This window comes from Crocodylus porosus, unplaced genomic scaffold (genome assembly GCF_001723895.1).
Source record: "Crocodylus porosus isolate Cpor-Errol unplaced genomic scaffold, CroPor_comp1, whole genome shotgun sequence".
NCBI classification, from domain to species: Eukaryota; Metazoa; Chordata; order Crocodylia; family Crocodylidae; genus Crocodylus; species Crocodylus porosus.
The window spans coordinates 2,656,426-2,673,760 of NW_017728906.1; positions in this window are offsets into that span (position 1 = coordinate 2,656,426).

Genomic DNA, 17,335 nt, shown 5'->3' on the forward strand with positions numbered 1-17,335 from the left:
CAAGAATATCTTTTTTAGGCTACACCTTCCTCTGTGAAATAAACAACCTTAACTAGGAGTACTGATCTTTCTCTTTTCCTTCTGGAATCTGGTAAACCTGATGAGTGCTGCTTTGTGCTTTGATTTATAGTTCTGGCTCAAGCTAGAAAAACAATTACTGTTTTGTTCTACGAGGGCTAGTAAACTTGAATGTTTTCTTGGAGTACCAGGCAGTGAGTGCATCTGCACAAAACACTTTACTATGTAGTAGAGCAGTTTATTGTGCAGTAAGTGTGTATGTGCACTGCTCTACTTGTGAGTAAATCTGCTACCTGAAAATGTAAGTAGCAAATTTATGGCAAGTACTTACTGCACAGTAGTACACATGTAGACACTGACTGGGAGCAAATTTAAGGGGCCAGCCTCACCCTAGCCCAGGGCCCCAGGGCTAGGAGCTTCTCCTGGCCCAAGGCTAGGCAGCTCTATGGAAGCCTCAGCTCCAGGCCTTTAAAAATCTGCAGGCTCTGTGGAGCCCTGGGGCATGTGCAGGCAGCCTGTGGTCATGTGTGGCCATTGAATCCCCCTGCACAGGTTGCAGGACATCTCAGCCACCCTTCTTGCACCTTGGTGCTGTTTCTTGGCACCACAGTACCACATGACTGCCAGGGCTCTAGTGTCCAGCCCCACAGGGTGCTGCAGGCACCTGCCAGGCCTGTCAGCACCCATGCCACCTGCAGCCAGCCCCTGGCCACCAGAGCCAGCTCCGTCTGGCCAGCTGGTGACCCTCAGCTGCTTGCTGGGACCTGCCAGGTGCTACCTGGTGCTGCCTTCCCATGCAGCTGCCAGCCTTGTACCATTCCCTTATATTAGGAACTGCAGGCAACTGCCCAGGTGTGGCAGCACTGCAACAGTCGCACAGAGGCCCAGAGAGCTATTGTGGGAGTCATGCTGGCATCCTTACTGACACTACACACCACCTCCTGGGCCCTAATTGGTCACTGGAAGAGACTGGGGACCTAATGGTGTTGTGGGGTGAGGCTGAGGTGCTGAGGCAGTTCGTGTAGGGGGGACACTCTAACACACATGTTTGTGAGGGGCTGTCAGGCTGTATGCAGGAGTGCAGGCATGACCGGTTGGTGGAGGGGCTCTGTTGTTGGGGAGGGAGGAAATGATAGGCTCTGTTGCTGGGGTGGGTGGGGGGTTGTTTCTGTAAGGGCTATAAGGTATTTTTCAGAGAACTGTATGCAGAGAGTGTAGTGCTGGGGGTGGTTGGTGGGGAGGGTGTCTGTGGGTGGCTGTCCATGCAGGCTACAGAGGGTAGTGCAGGAGGAGGTGGTCAGCCAGTGCCTCTTACAGTTAGTGCACTGGCTCCCTCTGGGGCCTCAGTGGGAGGGGCCTGCTGGGGTTAACATGAGCCCAGGGCACCGACTGTTGCTGCCAGGGGCAGGGGCTGGAGCAGCCAAGGCATGGGGAAGCAGAGGCTATGGTGGGAGAGCTGCTGCATGCTGCCTCCAGGCTCTACACACTGCTCCTGACCAGAAAAGCAGCTGGCCAGGAAGTTGGGAGCAGAGTTGCTTTTTAAAGATGGCTGCCAGCCACAAACAGTTGTGGCTGGAGCCTCAGGTTCCCCCTGGTGGCAGCAGGGGCCTGTTTCAGGGCTGTAGGAAGTAGAACCAGTTTGCTGCTAGGACCAGCAAATCTTTTCCCACTTCCCTGCATGTGTAGATGCCTACTTGGAGCATTTACTCTCAAGTAGTTTATTGGAAAGTAAACTGCTGCTAGATCAAATGCATGTGTAGATGCATGCAGTGAAAACCATTTTCACTATCCCAGCTTCTTTTTGCAGATACTTCTCTCTACCTACACAGAATTTGTAGGAGAATTGGGTACCTGGGTGTCATGGTGTGGGGTTCCCAGGGATGGCCATGATACCCCTTGGGCTCCATGACTGTGCCAGCTTTGCCCTGTGGGCAACTTCTAATCTTGTCTGTCATGTCTTGTTGATTAAGATAATAAATAGGGAGGCTGTCCCTGAGTTTCTGGGTGGCCACAGTCCTGTTGAACCCCACTACATGCTGCATGTTCTTGGATCCCTTGTTGGGTCCTGCTCCAAGTTGGTGCCTCACAGGATACCCTAAGCCTTGTGGGCTGGCTGCGTGGCTCCAAAACCTCCCCTTTGCCTTGACCCATGCCTCACAGGTGGTATACAAATACTATCTCCCTAATGAGGTCTTGGCCTAACTCAGCCTCCTGTAGTTACTGGGCTCTACAGCCCTGTAACTGCACCCTCTCTGGTGCTTGGCATTCTGCAGCCCTGTAGCTGTGCTCTCTCTGGCACGGGGCTGTACACAGTAGTGTGCCCCAATGAGGCCTCCTCTTCCCCTACTAGACTTATCCATGCCCACCAATGCAAATAACAATGTGAATATAAGCCCCTGGGCTATAACATAATAATGATGAAGGCTACACTCTGTCCCTTTAAGAAGACAAACTTCTTCCCAAGTATTGTGTTCCTCCTAGCCCTGGGTACTTTATGAGCAATTAGACCCCCATTAGTCTCAAAAGCAGCAGATCAGGCAGCAAAATATCTCTGAGTAGTTCTTTCCGGGGCAGCTGCTAGAAAACTTACCCCTGCCAGCCCCAGCCCTGAAGCTTCTATGTGCCCAGGGCCCTGCCTCTTTCTGGTCAGCTGACCGGGTGCAGGTGCCAATTAACTCTCTCATTAGCTTGTTGCCAAGGAAACCTGCAGCTATGGAGCTCTGCCTAGCTCCCAGGGCTCTCTAGCTGCTGCCCTTAATGGAGAAGGCACAGCTTAGTGACCTGCGACACTGGGATAGCTGCCAAGTTGCAAAACTGATTGCTGCTTCAGGTCTTAGCCATCACGTTGCTAGCCTGTTTTGGCAAAGGTGAAAACCCTACCTTGCCAGAGCAAATGTTGTAGTCAAGGAAAAAGAATCCCTCCTAGTTCCATAAAAGGCAAGTATGATGACCACAAAATGCAGATAACCAGCTATTGCTGGTTAATGTCAGGATGTGGAAAGAGAGCTACCAGTGTCTAGAATAATGGCATTACTGTCCAGAAGTCAAACATGGGGTTTCTCTGGCAAGCCAATCAGTTGTGATTACATCTTTCCTCACCTCCCAGCTACCTCAGAGAGTGATGAGAATATCTCAAGTGCACGGCTGAGAAAAGAGGCAGTAGCCAAAGATTTTATATGTTGGCCTGAAAAGTGGGTGCTGGTTTACAGTATAGCCCAGGAGTTGATATTTGGGTGTACCATCCCAAGGGTTGTGCAGAGGAATGAAGACTCTGAGGTATTACAACATTTTTATGTTGTAAAAATACAAAGTAGTTTGTATGGTAGACTACCAGCAAGTACTTAGAGTAAGATGAATATGCCTAAAGCAAAAGAAATGGGCATTTAACCATTTCTTAAAGGTTGCAAGACAAAGAAAAGAAAACAAGTGTAAAGTGCATATGGCAGTACTTATTTTTTCCTAAGTAACTGGGAACCTGAAGTTTTGCTATTTAACAGCTCTGTAGGTAGCAAGCCATTTCCTTCTAATATCTTGGCATAATGAGTTTAAGATGTGTATTGATCGAATTTTTATTTTATAAGGAATTCAACAAAGCACTCTAAGTAGTAGTTACAAACACATAAATCAAAAGTAAAACACAAAATAGCTTTAAGACAGCATGGTTAAGGGAGCTCTCTTGATACACTAAAGCCATGGCCTTTCTTAATGACTAATATAGTACATTGGAACAGACTAAATAGCATTTCATCTAACCAGGAAGTTAATTTCATACTATTTAACTTCACTTTTTTGTCAAGTCCAAATTAATTGATATCGATTAGGTGTAGCTGTTTTTTGAGATCTTAAGATAGCTGAACACACATAGCAAATGCTCTGGTTACCTTGTTATCCAGTTGCGGTATATTTGAGAACTAGTATTTGGACATTTGAGAGGAAAATGCCGCCTGTGATTGTCTGTATTATGCTTTATTAGACTTCAGTATTAGTTAAAAAGGGATAAACAGCAAGTGACTTAGGAACAAATGCCTTAGTTACTATTTACACCTGAAATTTGGCCAGTCTTGGTGGACTTGTACACAAAAGCCGCAAGCCTTGGCTATTGTGGATAGAGCTTAACTTAGCTAAAAATAACTTTCACTGGTACATCTTCTTCCAGTCCTACCACAAGCAAAATGAGCGATAGCAGTAGAAGTGTAGTTGTGAGGAATAGCTGGAATTATCCTAGGGTGTTTTAGTAAGGGCTTGTAGAGGATCACACCAAAGTCTAAGTAGGTATGCCGGCACAGAAATTTCTATGTAGACATGTCTTTAGGACAGGTTATCTTCCGGATAGGCTTAATCTATGCAACTGTGCTACCTTTGTCCTTAAAATTAGTCTCAAAATTAAACAGAAGGGATCATCCCTGCCATTGATTACAGTCTTATGCAGAGTTTAGATTATGGTTTGATGGGATAGTATGGATAAGGACGATACTGCTTTAGGCAGGGGATTGGACTAGAAGTCCCTTGCAGCCCTACATCTCTGTGTATGGCCTACATCCTGGAAATAGGATACTTTAGTCAAGTCCATATAGCATACAAAGTCCATGTAGCATGTTGTCCAGTCAACAAGGTGGACTTAAACTGGAATGACAGTGCTTAGGTCACTCCCTTAAGGCATCAAACTAGAAATGGACATGAATTGAGCAGAAGCAGGGAAAAAGCTTACAGCTAAAACATGATGGCACCATGTTAAAGCATGTATCTTACTATTACTTGGCTGTAAACTGTAAAAGCTTCACTGTATGGTCAATGACCAGTGGATTAAGCCATCAGCCTTCATGGCCTGTGGTGCTTTCAATACAATTTTTTTGGGTAATATATAGGGACTACAGGAATTCATGACAGAAGTGCACTTTTAATTTTGCAGTTTCTCCCACACGCCTCCCTGCCACTCGCCCTGATGGGTGGGGAGGTGAAAACCATGGTTTTAAGTATTCTACAGTTTTTGCCTCCTGCTGCTGATTAGTAGAGAGACCCCAGTGTCCCTGCTACTTGCTGCTGACTGGAAGCCAATCACTGGTGACAGGGCACATTGCGGAAACTGCAAGTTTAAAGGAGCTGCCATGCAGCACACTTCCATCATGAATTCCAGTGGTCCTTAGTCATGTAGCATCTTATGGGCCTGGGAGATATCAGTGTTAAGGTAACAGCCATAAACATAATGTAGAACATGTTTACTTGGCACAGGATATGTTCACCATAGAGTGGTGTAATGACATTTTCTTACAGAACTATGAATGATGCCTTCTATAGAAATGTGCAACACCACATGAACATTTGCTGTAAAACACAGTAGCAAAGAATTCCAAGGCTTTAATTATGCCCGTGGTTGTTGAAAGCCATTCAGTTATCTTGTTGTGGTATGCAGTCAGCTTTTAGAGAACTGACAAGGTTCTGTTACAATGGGTGTGCTTTGCATGAAATGATCAGCACTTGCATGTGTAGCATCCTGATAGTGAGGCTCATAACAAACTAATTATTGAGGGAATTGCAAATAAAACCAAGGTACCCAAAGATTAGAGGCAGAATGCCAAGACAACAAAAAAGGAGAAGAGAGGTTTGATTATATGCTTGCTAAATTTGGATACAGGGAAGCATAAGTGAAACTATGTAAGCCTTTATGGTGAGTGCTAATAATACTGAAAGACATACAGTTATTATTAGCTCTTGGCCAGGTACTTTTAAAGCATTACCTGTACATGAAATGAACCAACTAGGTTAGGCATCTGAATTATTTCACCTGTTGACATGCAAATATAGTTTTCATGCTGTTGTTCTTTAGTCTTTCTTCAACATTTGTTTTCAATACATTTTGTGATTCATCCTCTATACCAGGGGTGGGCAAAATGGCAGATCTGATAAGTGACTGGATTCCATTTCCCAGCATCTCCTGCCCATGTTCCTGTGGCTGGTTTCCATAGAGACCCTAGGCGGGGTGGGACCATGACAGCATGGGCCCAGGGTTTCCATGGAGATAGGTCCAAGCAGTGGCAGGGCATGCAGCTGAACAGGGACCTGCTTCAGGGCTGAGGTCGAGATTTTGTTGTGGTGACAGTGTGGTCTGGAGCTCGGGCAGAACCATGATTCACTGCCTACATGCCCCAGGGTTTCCACTGCCCTGGAGCAGCTCCCCACCCAGCCACACGCCCTGCCAGTGCTACTTGGGTTGGTGTCCATGAAACCTTGACCCTGTGCTGTCATGGCCCTGCTCCTCCCAGGGTCTCCATGGAAACTGGTCCATGGGTCAGACTTTGCCCACCCCTGCTCTACACCAGGATAAAGATATTGGAAGCTTGATGATAATAACAAAGTGAATTGTTCTCTTTTTGGTTGACAATGGAGTCTCCGAAATTGGGGTTTTAGTACCACTAGGAAATGCTTCAGAGGGCCTTCAGCATTGCATATGGGTGACTGCTTACACAAGCTGTTAAAATACACTTGATTTAACCACTGTTATACTATTTGGCGTACTGTTGTCAGAATTTTTTGAATATTTGTGACAAATTATAACTGTATTAGCTACCCAGGGTAATTTCATTGTAACCCTTAATTGACTGACTTGGTCTTGTAACTTCATAAAGTTTAACCTTATGTTTTATCATCTTTAGCAACCTCATAGTAAAAAAAAAGAAAAAGAAAATTTGGGCATCAGAAAACAGTGATGGATTAAATGGGGTGACAAAACAAATAAGGCATTTGTTGACTGTACAGACCACACCTGTTCTGTCAATATTAAGGAGGCATCATCAAACACTGTCTAAAACCTCATACACTCAGTGATCCGAACTTCATAGGAGAATAAGAAGTAGATATCAGACCACTTGTTCCAGTACTTTGGTTCTGAACTTCAGCTTCTTTACTTAGATAATGAATTTAATTTAAAATCATCAAAACAAAACAAATACAAGTCTAACTTCTTCAGAATGAAGTTTCCCTATGAAATGAACAATTCAAGTGGAAAAAAGATATGTACACATCAACCCAGACATTGGATTGACACTGAATATATGGAAAAATGTGGCCATATTCCGTGGTATAGATCATCAAGAATTTCCATCCATGAAAACAGGTTACATAGGGAAATCTGAGCTCATATATGCTCTAGATATTAAGCATTTTCTCTGTGCCTGTGAAAAAAATATAATGTGCATCCACCCATTTGAAGTTTTCCTAAAAATGTTTAAGGTTGTGTGTGCTACCTGTTGCATAATATGCAACACGTGACCTTTTATTTATTAATTTATTAATTTCAGGTCCCCCTTTCAAGTTGCACCTTTGTCCAAAAAACTTTCTTTGCAAGTGTTACAGAGCACAGGGTGTGCTCTGTTACTCATAGGGAACTTGAGCAGCAGCAAAGCAGGTGGCTGAAACCCCAGTCTGGCACAATTCTCTGATTGGGAACAGGGCCCAGTTGTTCATTATAAGAACGGGGCCTTGAGCAGCAAGGGCAGCAGTTTGATGCGAGTGGCTGGAAGGACACTGCCCAGCTGGAGGTGCTGCTCAAAACACCTCAGAGGTCTGGGGGGGACTGTGGGGATGGTAGGAGTTTCCTTGTCCTGAGGCATGACATAAAATTACATTCTGCTGGGGTAGGATGGTCTGGTGGGGTTGCCCATGGCAGAGTAGTCCCTGGAAATGCCAGGCCAGTTGCCTCCCCAGTGAAAGGTGAATATGGGGTGCCTTATAAACCCAGTCCCCACAACCCTGGTGAGTAATAAAACCAAATCAGGGGCCCAGGCTCACTGTGAGCTCTGAAGGTCTGGTGGAAAGACCCAAGGCAATGGCCAGACTCAGTGAGCTCTGAGCCTGCAATAAGGGAGCTGGGTGTGAGGCTCCAGGGGGATTGTGAGGCCTCAGCGTGGGGGCATGAAAGGACCACAAGAGTCTCAAGTTGTGTCAGGAGCCCTAAGTTAAGTTGGTAGGGACTGGGAGCCCTGAGCAATGGACTAAAGGAGAGCCCAGCGTTAGGGCACTGGGACTACAAGCTCCAGCGGGGAGTGACAGTCCCATGTGAGACTCTGGATCATGGGTCCCAGTTCAGGGGCATAGGTTTATTTGGCTGGGTGTTAGGCCACTGTAACAGGTTGCCCTCCCCAGCACCATCTTCCCTGGTAATCTGCACTTTATGTGGGAGGCCCTTGGAGTCTTCTTTGGGGTTCTTATGTCCCACCCTCTACTAGCCTGCCACATCTTGATGGAAGTTATTGTTGATGTTCTTGCGAGCAGGAGACTGCTTATTATATTTTGTATATTGGGGCCTTTCACCTACACGGGCCTGACCCCTGTCTTTCTCTAGCTAGGCCTCCCCATCTAAAACCCACCAAACAGGGTTTGACTCTGAGGCTCTAGTCTTTTCCAGTGTCTTGAGCTCCAATCTGAAGCCTGGCCCAGAGGCAAGGCCACCAGCTTTACAGCCAGGGGGCTACAGGTTCAAGCCCAGGGGACAGCTCTGAACCTGCCCTCTCCCAGCCCACAAAAAACCCCAAAACAAAACAAAATCATACCTTAGGGGGTACCTAGGCTCTGGGCCCAGGTACCCCCCAAAAGTTGCAGCCTTGCTGGCACCAGGGTCCTCACTTTGTAGTGGGCCCCAAAAATGAGGTCTCCTCTTTCCCCTAATAGCCTCACCTAAACCACTGGTGTTATTCAACAACCAAAAGGGAAAAATAAAGTCCATGGGTAATAACTGCCACCAGGAAATACGATCAAGAAAAGTAGCATGTCAACTTGTGTTTGCAGGGTTCATGCTTCAGCTCCCCACCATCGGCTACAGTCCTTGTTGTGGTGCGGCTGTCATCTCTCCATGGTTTCTGCAGTTCTTGTCACCCAGCTTCTCTCTGGAGCTCTCGGAGGTACTTCCTCTCCTTCAGCTGCTGTAACTCCCTATTGCTGCTCTGCCTAGGGCTTTTATAGTTCTGACCCTTCTGGTCAGCTGACTAGCTGGCCAGGCTCATCATTTAACCCCTTCCTTACCAGCACTCCATGCCCAGAAAGTTCTGGCCTTAAAGGGGCAGACCTACTTTCTGGTGACAGGGGTAGGGTACCCTGTTACAACCACATATAATAAGCCTAGTTGTTAGGTTATGGCTACCATCTGCGAGGCATGGAACATGGTATAGGGGAGGTCAGAGCTGTGTACCTAGGCCCTTGGCATTGGGCAAGTAAATGGGCAGCCTCCTGCCTGATAGACATCTCTTAATTATTATCATCAAGGTGTGGCAGATGAGGAAGGTGAGTGTTATCCCAGAAACAAGTGGGTGTTGCCAATGACTGACCAGCCCTGGGATGCCCACTTGTTACAGAGGGATGTGATACCAATGTTTAGGGATCTACCAAAATCCTGATTTCACAATTTTCATGGAAAATGCAAAATCAGACATTTTCTGTGAAAAATGGTGGGCTTTGCTATTTGGCAGGCTCCCTGCAAAAACAAACAAACAAACAATCTAAACAACTTACCAACAAGCAGAGAAAATGGTGGGAATCCCTGCAGCCTTGGAATATGGGGTGGGGATGAAGAGGTAGGTAAGAGGGAGGAAATGAGAGGCTGAGCCTGTGACATAGGCTAAGTACAGACACTAGTCTGGGGCCAGTCAGGGAAGCAACAGGGTTTTGGTGCTATCTTTTAAGCAGTCATAGGCATGCTGTTGGAGCATGCTGCAGCCTGGGGAGGGTTGAGCAAGATGAATAGTGAGAAAAAATCCTCCGGGAGGGTCAAATACATTTTAGCTCTGGACCATGAAAGGCAGTATCCTGCAGGGACCTTGCATACAGATACTGGAGGCGTACTATTCTGTACCACCTGCAACGTGTCTCTGGACGTGTCGAGGAAAACTGGTATACATTGATGCTTAGAGTCCCAGGCACACATGAAGCAAAGGCTGCTGCAGAGGCTGAAGGTCAGAGCAAGGATGACTCCTTAAAAGGACCTTACTCCTTAAAAGGATCACAGAAAGCAGTTTGGTAAGGCAAGTGGCGGCGTTTGCAGTGGCAAACAACCCACTGGAGAAACTTGACCATCCTAAGTTAGGGGATCATCTGAACCAAAACGTGCCAGTTTTCCAGATGTGAAAAAGTTTGGCCAAAGTGATCTTCCTTCAGTGTTTACTTTACATGTACAGTCCACAAAGTGTGCACTGAAAGGCCATGAATCCTCCTTTGTGGCTGATGAAGCCACTCACCCTCAAAATAATGATGTGCTGCACATTTTATTCATACTTGGGAGCTGGATAGACTGGAGCCTGCCTGTTTTTCAAACAGAGCCAGTCCACCTCTTGGCTGTCAATTTTTTTACCATTGCTCAGGCTGTGGTGAAGGCAGTTATTAACTACAGCTTAGAATTTAACGAGATCTCAGCATTTCTGTCCAACAGTGCCATGTTATACACGCAAAGCTTTCTCTGATGTGATCTGTGGAATGATGCCCAACACAATTCATGTCACCTGCAATGCATACATTCTGTTTTTAGTAAGTGACAGCTGACATATGCAATCCTCTGGTGTCTACGGCCTGGTGTCCTCCCTCAAGAAAGTCTTGAAGCACTGTCCAGGCTGTAAGCTCCGGTACGGGGAGTCCCTCACCCATCAAAGTGGGGACCTGCATGTGACTGTGTCACTGCCACCAGAGCCTGTGCTCACAAGGTAGAATTTGTGGTTCAATGCAGTCTGTTACTACACCAAGAATATGGAGAACTACCAGCAGTTTGTGTGCGAGGAGCTGGAAATCACAGAGCATGCCTGGCATACAGTGCATGCTTAAGCTATGTGACCTCCTGGAACAGGGATACATTCAAGATTAAGTGAAGTTTGTGTCAGAAAATGCCATCCAGTTCATGGAGCACCTAATGTGGTTTGAAACCTGGCAGGTTTTGATCCACCATGCCCATAATAAGATGATGTATTTGATAAGTTGGGCAGCACAAGAACTGTGAAGCTCTCCTTGTGAAAACAGGTGGAGAAGGAACCTGTTTCAGGCAATAGCTGTGAAACTGAACCAGTACTACAGGTACGACCCATCACTACCACTGCATTTCAGACAACTGGCTGCCTCCTTCCTTATTGCTGTTTGCATTTTGGACCCCAACCTGGTGCCTGTTCTGAGTTGTAACTGTCAGCTGCTTAAATAAATCCCTAGTGGCCAAAAGAGAATGACAATGAATGTGCTGCTTACATGAACTCTGTCAGAGTCCCAGATGCCTGTGCCTGTGTTTTGGGATTCTGTCTGAGACCTGTTTCTACATCTGTATGCCCTGGCAAGATGTTGCCTCACCATTCCAACAAACTCAGTGGATGCTGAGCATGTCACTTCAGTGTGTGGACAAGTATTCACCGCACAGAGACAGAGGATGTCAGCAGCAACTGCTGGTTGATACTATATGCTAACGTTTAACAGCTAGCATGAACTACCTGTCTCAAGGTTAGCACTGAGTAGTGCTGAACTCCTTTTTACTCCTTTAGGTTAATAAAGTATAGTGATACTATTAGTTACAGTTCATGGTATGTATATGTCTAATTTCATAAGACATTTCAGTTTAGAGTTTAATTGAATGCTTAGATTGCTTAATAATGCATCAATTAATGGCCTCTGTGGGCTTAATCAGAGTAATTATGCCACAGTTTGGGGCCATCTGCAAATCTGTGGTGAGGGGAGGGACCACCAGGACTCCTCAGCTGATCAGAGGTGTGTGAGGGAGGGTGTGTGGGGGCGGGGGGAGGCACCACAATAAGCCTTGAAAATTGCCCATCTGCCCCTTTGATTTGGGTGTGTTCCTACCAATGTTTCTCTAGCTGACTCTCCCATGCTTTTGGGTTGTTTTTTTCTTCTTTTCAGAGACAAACAGCTAACAAATGAACCCCAGACTCTGTTCCAGCTGTTTTTCTATTGATGGTTTATTGTTCAAGACACCACTGAAGAAAGAGGGATTGTTTGCTCACTTAGTCTAGATGGAAGGTGATGGGTATCCTTAATTTTCAATGAAGTCTACCCAAATAGACTCCAGTATGAATGGAAAAATATCTTAAAGTAGGAAAGATGAAAAGCATTATAGCCACTCATGTGGTACTTATTAGAAGAAAGATTGTAGTCAGCTTTGCATGCACAGACCAGATAGGATGCACGAAAGAACAAACTTGGAGTTCAGTCATTACTGCTTGCTTTTTGTATCTTTTTATTAAAGCGCTTATTCAGTTATGGGACTTGAGTGAAGGATTTTCTAAAGAACTAATTGTAAGCTGATCCAGCAGGATGCATGGCTTTGTTTTCTGGTGATAGTAATAAACCGTACCTTAGATGACAAAAGACTAAAAAAATAAACAGAAGATGATAGATTTGAAACAAGACTGTGAAACACTCAAATTTCATGGTGATGGAAGCTATATGAGTAAGCTGCATTGATAAGATAAACAGGTCATGTCTGGAGCTCAACAGTAAGGAGAACTTTTAACCTTGTCAGTTGTGGCACCAATACAACTCCACTGGATTCAGTTATTTGGTGGATTCTCTGAAGTATTAATTAGTCTTTCTTCACTCTTTTATATGCAACTTACTTCAGTTTTGAGGGCTATTTGGATGCCAGTACCTTAGGTAATATGCAACAGGAATGTAAAGTGTATGTCCTTGTGGCTTTTTTGAAGTGTGGTACATCGCCTTTAAATTACCACATGGGACAAGAAATGAAGCAGTCAGCAACATTCTTTAACTTAATCATAGTCTGTTTATGCCACAAATATTTTATTACACAAAAATGTTCAGTTTGGAGTATGACAGCCTCCTACAGCTATGCAGCTGCTGTGCCACTTCTGTCTCCTTAGGATGACTGCTTAGAGCATGTGCCCATGACAGCAGCAACAGCAAAAGAGATTCAGAAGTCAAAACAAACAGAAGATCAAAGCTCAAGATAGGGGAAAAAAATCTACTTAAGGGGGTAAAAGGGGACAGCTTAGTGTTCAATCATGAAATAGTAGTGGAGCCAGATAGTTGTAAACAAAGCATACATCTGCTTTAAAGTAGAAATGGGGACTATGGGGTTTCTCAAAACATTTCCTCTTAATTGTTTCCATCTCGATGCTGTGTTTGGCCAAAGCCTTCTGTGCGAGAAGATGGGATACAGGTTTTAAAATGGTGTTTCCTGTCAGGCAAATGCTGGGCTTTTGTTCAATAGAGTCTTTTCTGGTAGTCCTATCAGCGAAATGTGAAGAAACAAGGAGAAGGAGTTATGCCCTGAATCACAGGATCTACCCCCTGCATCTCTTCCTTTTTTTCATATTTTGAACTGTTTCTCCCATCTAGCTTGTTCTCCCTAAGACCCTCCTAGTAGGGAGGGTAACCACAAATATTCTTCAAAATAAGTTCTGTGGATGGAGGGGGCTGTGGCTGGAATATCTGAGGGTTTGCTTTGACAGCAGTTAGTAACCCTAGTAATCCAAGTCCATTTGCACCAAGATCACTTTCTAAAATGAATACATCACTAGATTTCAGTTTGCAGGCCTAAGAATGTCATCAGTGGTGGCGGCAATTCCTCAGTTTAAGAATGATTTTTACCATGGCTCTTGAGGTGATTTAAGACTCCAATCTTTGAGCCACAGATCCATCTGTAGACATTGCAGGTATTTCTATGGGGGAAAGAAGGTCAGAGGCCAGGATTTTTCTCCTTCTCCCTCTCCTGCAATCTCTTCTTTGCTTTGAGGGCAAGACACTTTACCTCAAAACGGCCTTTTGCTTGGCTGAAGTTGTGGCACCATTGGATCCAGTTAGCAGCCAACTCCTCTTAGCTCTTGATGTTCACACCCACTTTCTTGAGCTATGCCTTGAATGTGCCCTGGTAATATTTGGTCTAACTGCCAAAAGACTGCAGGTCACAACTAAGCTGGGAGTAGAGCAGACCCATGTATGTATTGCTGAGGCTACTAGCATAACTGTTTTTAACATATAGATAGAAGTTCGTATGTCTAGAAAGCAAGAAGCATTCACTGGCTGCCAACGCTGTATTTCATATTTTCTTGGTACTGACATATTGCCTGTTTCTGGATCAGTGGTGACCTATCATTTCCTATAAGGTAGTTAATCACTGGATTTGAGTGTATACTTAAATGTAGCTTCTATATCACCTGCAATAGAAATGTTTGGTGGAAGTGATGCCCATATGATATGCCCAGGGTTGCTACTAGCTGGCTAGGGGCTGATAGTAAAGTTTTGGTAAATCTAGGGTTGGAAGAGAATATGAACATTATTTAAGTACAACGATCTTTAAGTCCAGTTTGTGAGGACAGAACATGACATATCTAGAAGAAGGCAGAAAAAAGGATCCATTAGATGGAACAGAATGTCAGCTGCTGAAAACATAGAACATGGTTCCAGAAAATCCTAAATCTAAATTCCTGATTTAGTAGATCATTGCCCCTTCCCTGCCAGGCTGCAGTCATTCTCCATTGGTGGGATTGGATTGGGTGGTAAGTTCTGCAGCACAGAACCTGAATTGCCCTGCGGTGATTGGCTGGCTCATTGGATGCAGAGAATAGCAACTGTGAACACAAAGAACAGGTTCCAACCATTCAAGACATCCAGACTGATCCTAACGTCAAGTACTAAGATATGGTTGGGGAGAAGATAAGCACGGAAACTGATGGGTTAGATGGGAGCCATTTCTTGTGTTTATGGCAAATGTTAAAAGGGTTTCTTTTGCTCCATTCATGAACAACTTCTATGTGGTGAATGGACTTACTTTTAATAGCTGATTGCTGGTATAATGGTTTGGGGTTGTTGTCTTCCTCATGGACACACACAATAAAATATCTACTGTAGTAAATGTTGTTTAGGAATAGGGGTGTCATGTTGTTATGTTTGCCTGCTATAAATAGTTTGGTTGTCATTCATAGTTTTTCTAGGGACAGCCATATGTATGCTGTATTAAACCAACCAAAAAACTTGCCTTTTAATTTCACTATGTGGCATTATTACTGTGCAGGTTTTGCAGAATATAGAGCAGGTGGCAAATAGATAGTGGTTGTGGTTCCTATTTCAGCTTGAAGTTGGAAGTGTGAATTACAAATATTTCCTGGGCAAGCATGTATTGTAGGTTTTTGGCACATGTGATGAGCTGTAATAGTTTCCTCAGTGTCCAAGTTACTTTGAGGGCGGGGTGTAATCCCAGGTCCTTAATTTTCTCAATTGACAAAGGACTGTATTCCTAGCTTTTTTCATTTATCCTTGGGGATTGCCATTTGGTCTAAAAAAATCCCATGTTGTTCTGAGCTCACCTCTAAATAAATAAAAGAGTTTGGGGCAAGTTCTATCCACTCAGTCTCTCCTCATGGATCTCACTGCTTCCTGCAGCATTGCCTTCTGAGATGGAACTCAGACAGTCATGGTCCACATATTCAAGACAAGACAGTTCATCCAAGATCTGGATGTTGTTCCACTGCCCTGCTCTGAAATGCACTGAAGTGAGTCAGGGAGAGGGGGTGTGGGGAGGAAGCTGTTTACTGAATTTATATAACTTTAAGGTACAAATGTCTTTATTTCTAAATTCCAGTTTCATTTTTTATACAGGCAACCCCCACTTATTGCTCTTTATTGGTTCCTGAAAAACTGAGCGTTAAGCAAAACGAGCATTAAGCGAAACCAAAAGCAACCCAAGATAGTGACTTCATGTGTTTTTAATGACCCAAGATGGCAACCACGAGCATTATAATGAAACAACTGAGTGCTAAGTGAAATCAGGTATCAATTTTAAGTGGGTGTTATAGCGAAATAGCACTAAGCGAAGCATTAAGCGGGGGTTGCTTGTATAAGTGTAACCCTTCTGCCAGAAACTGGTTGGCAGCAACAAGGGCTGGATTTTATTTTTGGGTTACTAAATATATTTTACTTTGGCTCAAGCCCCTACTCAGACCACCTGGGGAACATCACTAGGGTGTCCCACAGAAACAAAATACGCTCCTTGCAAGCAGTGTAAAACACAAGCACTCAAATTTATTTCAGAAAATAAAACAAAACAAAAGAAAACAAAATTTAATTAAAAAACACTACTAACTACAAAACAAAGTCTATAGGTGGCACCTTCTCGGTGAGGCTTTACTCATACCCAGGCAGTCTGGGGCTTGGGCCTTCCCAGTAGGTAGTTCCATGGGCCTACACCTCTATACCTGCCCTTCAGCAACGGGCTGGAGAGGGGGGCCCACACCAGAGTCGTGAGCTGCTCCTTGGGTTCACTGCACCATGGGGAGCTGCGTAAGTGCAAGGCGCTCCATTGCTCCTGGAGATGTGGTAGAGCACCAACCTTTACTTCCACATTGTGGCCTTGAGGAGTTAACTGCAGCTTTTGTCAGCATACTGCACCCCAAATTCCTAGTCCCAATCCCAGCTTGGCTGGGCAGCAAACTGCAGAAGAGCTCAGAGTAAAGGTCAGGCCTGTCTTGGCTGAGGCCTGAGCTACATCCATCACCCAACCGCACTGCTTGGCTGGGGCATAAACTACAAAAAGGGACAAAAGGGGGACCAGGCCTATCTCACTGGGGCTGATCTGAGCAGTAAAAAACTGGCCAGGCCTATACTGTACTGAGGCCTGGATAGACAACAAGGAGTGCCAGGTCTCACCCTGGCTCAAACTATGCCAGGGTTTACCCTGGCCCAAATTTGTGAGCCAAACATATGGCTGAGGTTCAGCCACACAGCTAGGCTGAAATGCAATAGCTGTGCACCAGCATAAAGGGCTCAGGCCTATGGATGTAGCCTGGACATCCAGTTTCAGTTACACCACAATGCTGAGACACTACAGTTCCCAAACACACGGGCCTGTAATGGCCAGGATCCATTCCTGGGCAGTTTTTTCCAGGGATTAATACTCCCATGGCATAAACCCATTTAAAAGGGGGGACAGGGAGGGGAAAGAGGAATGGCGGAAATAGGAGTCTCATACTCTGAGACAGATTTTCTCTTCCTGTACCTGAGGTTTTCCCATCCCATAGGTTTTGCTTGCCTCTCCAGTGAAGAGTGGGGAGGGAGACCGTTCCATAAGTAGCAGGTTTTCCAGCTCCCAATTCAGTTTTGTAGCTCTTAGCAGCCCCAGGAGAAAGCTAGAAATCTTAGTTGAGTTGTTTTTATATATCTGTTATGACATCACCCAAGCCTTGTCCAATTAGGGAGTGCCACACTCCAGCCTCTTTTACTCAATTTGCCTGGAGGATCTTTTGCTTCCTCTGGGCAGTGAGACCAGACTGTTTTACATATTTTGCCCAGATACAGGCCCCAGCATGTGATGTGCTGACTATGTGGCCAG